The sequence below is a fragment of the Oryx dammah genome, unplaced genomic scaffold (genome assembly GCF_014754425.2).
Source record: "Oryx dammah isolate SB20612 unplaced genomic scaffold, SCBI_Odam_1.1 HiC_scaffold_11050, whole genome shotgun sequence".
NCBI classification, from domain to species: Eukaryota; Metazoa; Chordata; class Mammalia; order Artiodactyla; family Bovidae; genus Oryx; species Oryx dammah.
The window spans coordinates 4,300,533-4,304,007 of record NW_024080444.1 but is presented as its reverse complement, the minus strand read 5'-3'; positions in this window follow the sequence as shown (position 1 = coordinate 4,304,007).

Sequence of the window (3,475 nt, the reverse complement as noted above, 5' to 3'; positions counted from 1 at the left end):
ATTAATACAGCTGAATTATATCTAAATGTTTTCTTTTTTCTTATTCCCTTATGGATTCTCTCACCCCTATTCACTCCCCATTGACACATGCACTGCTCACTGTGAACAATGAAGTGTCCTGTTATCTGGATGACATTTGGAAAAATATCTTGTCACAAAATACTATTTTCATGTGCTTTAAGGCAGTCATATAATTTTCATTGCAACCTGCAGAAGAACGTGTTTAAATTTTTTTTTAACTTAATAGACTGAACATGATGGCAATCATGAAAAGCAAGCATCTTTTGATTCTCTATGTAATAATATTTAAGTCTATTACCTGCTGCTTATTTAAGATTCATTTTAAGTAGTATGTTTGAGTAGTCACAACGTTTGTAATTCAAACTATGGAATTTATGTTTTGCAGTTTCTCATTTATCTTTTATATAGTCTCAAGATTTTCATTACCCCTTAGTTTTAACTTAATAAAATTTTTAATGTTTTCTGAGAGACAAATCTAAATTACAAGATAAAAAGTAATTCATGCTAATTCCTGTAAATTGTTATCATATCTAATTTTGGGCTATAAAGACACACAAAAAAGTAAAGAAGTTATTATAATATATCTAATTAATTTTTACTTCCATATACTTGAATTTTATGCAGTGAATATAAAAAGTCTGATATGGCAAAAATTATATTTTATTGGATTAATTTTATGTAGATAGAAAATGCATGTGGGGTGATGGCTTAGCATTTAAAATGCAATTTAGCTTTCTATTCCTCATTAAAAATCTAGAATTTCAGTTGTGTAAGATAATATAAGATTGAACTCTATTATTATGGATAATTCACATCTAATGTAAGAAAAGTTTCTAACAGCTCTACCTTATTTTCTAAAGTAGATGGACACCATAGAAAAAAAGCAAAGTAGAGAGGGAGAGAGAAAAAGAGAATGATTAATCTGGAAATCTATTTTTCAAATATCAATATTTAATAGTAAAGATACAAAACAGAAATATGGACCAATGGAACAAAATAGAAAGCCTAGAGATAAGCCACACAACTATGTGCATCTTATCTTTGACAAAGGAGCAAAAATATACTGTCTCCTCTGTCAGAGGCTGAAAAAGTGAATAGAGAAAGACACTCACTTCAATAAGTGGTGCTGGGAAAATTGAAACAGATCTTTGTAAAATAATGAAACTGGAACACTTCCTAACATCATGCAAACAAATAAATAAACTCAAAATATATTAAAGAAAAATGAGACCAGAAACTACAAAGCTCTTAGAGGAAAACATAGACAAGACACTCCTTGATATAAATCACACCAGATCCTCTTTGACCCACCTCCTAAAGTACTGGAAATAAAAATAAAAATAAAGAAAAGGAACATAATTCAACTTAAAAGCTTTTGCAAAGCTTAAAAGCTTTTAAACAAGATTAAAACACAACCCTCAGAATGAGAGAAAACAATTGCAAGTGAAACAACTGACAAAGGATTAGTCCCCAAAGTGTATAAGCAGCCTATACAGTTTGATATGAGAAAAATAAACAGCCCAATCAAAAAAATGAGCAGAAGACCTAAACAGACTATCTCCAAGGAAGACATATATTGTGGTATGTCATCCTCAAAGGAAGGCCAATATACACAAGAAAAGATGTTCAACATCACTAATAATTCAAGAAATGCAAATCAAAACTATAGTAAGGTATCAGTTCACATCAGTCATAATGGCCATCATCAAAAAACCTATAAACAGTAAATGCTGGAGAGGATGTGGAAAAAGGGAACTCTCTTGCACTGTTGGTGGGAATGTAAATTGATATAGCCACTATGTAGAAGAGTATGGAGATTCCTTTAAAAACTAGGAGTAAAACTACCATACAACCTAGGATACACTCTGAGAAAACCATAATTTTAAAATATACATGTATCCCAATGAGAAAATGACAATTCTAAAAGATATATGTACCCCAATGTAAACTGCAGCACTATCTACAATAGCTAAAACATGGAAGCAACCTAGATGTCCATTGACAGATGAATGGATAAAGAAGATGTGGTACACATCAATCTGCTTGACCACACCAACTGTATGCAATTATTTTACATTGTTAAGTTAATCATGTTCCCACTATGGCTTGTAATTGTAATTGTCTTCTTTTTTTTTTTTTAATCTGGCTATTGATTGTAAAAACTGAGAAACATCTTTTCTACTGTGGGAAAAAAAAACAAAAGAAAATGTGGTACATATATACAATGGAATACTACTCAGCCATGAAAAAAGCAAATCTGAGGCACTTCTAATGAAGTGGATGAACCTAGAGACTGTTATACAGAGTGAAGTAAGTCATAAAGAGGAAAACAAATATAGCATCTTAAAGCATGTATATACAATCTAGAAAAATCATATTGATGAACTATTTGAAGGGAAGGAATACAGATGTAGATACAGAGAATGAACATGTGGACACAGGAGGGGAAGGAAAGAGTGGGACAAATGGAGAAAGCAGCACTAACATATATATACTAGTAAATACTATATTTACTATGTGTAAAACAGATAGCTGGTGAGAAGTTGATATACAACACAGGGAGCCCAGGCCGGTGCTCTATGATGATCTACAGGGGTGGGTTGATGGGAGAGATAGGAGGCTCAAGAGAGAGGTGAGTATATATATAATTATGGTTGATTTGCATTGTTCAGCAGAAATGAACACAACTTTATAAAGCAATTTTCCTCCAACTAAAAAATGTAAAAGAAAAAAAATGCAAAGATATATGAGTACATGTAGAGCTTGTCAGTGACAATATGGCACACAAAACTTAGTAAGCAAACATTTAAGAACAATTCAAAATAGGACTTTTTAAAAGGGTGACCAAAGTAAATGATAGCACAAATTAACGATTGCCAAAATATCTTTTCATTCCAAGCATAAAGAAAAAATTCTCTTTGCATTTGAGAAAAATATTTCAGTTCAGTTCAGAGGCTCCATTTTGTCCAGGTCTTAGCGACCCCATGGACTGCAGCATGCCAGGCTTCCCTGTCCATCACCAACTCCTGGAGCTTACTCAAACTCATGTCCATCAAGTCAATGATGCCATCGAACCATCTCATCTTCTGCAGTCCCCTTCTACTCCTGCCCTCAATCTTTCCCAGCATCAGAGTCTTTTCAAGTAAGTCGGTTCTTCATATCAGGGGACCAAAGGATTGGAGGTTCAGCTTCAGCATCAGTCCTTCCAATGAATATTATGGACTGATTTTCTTTAGGATGGACTGGTTGGATCTCCTTGCAGTCCAAGGGACTCTCAAGAGTCTTATCCAACACGACAGGTCAAAAGCATCAATTCTCTGGCACCCAACTTTCTTTATATTCCAACTCACATCCATACATGACTACTGGAAAAACCATACCCTTGACTAGATGGAACTTAGTCGGCAAAGTAATGCCTCTGCTTTTGAATATGCTATCTAGGTTGGTCATAACT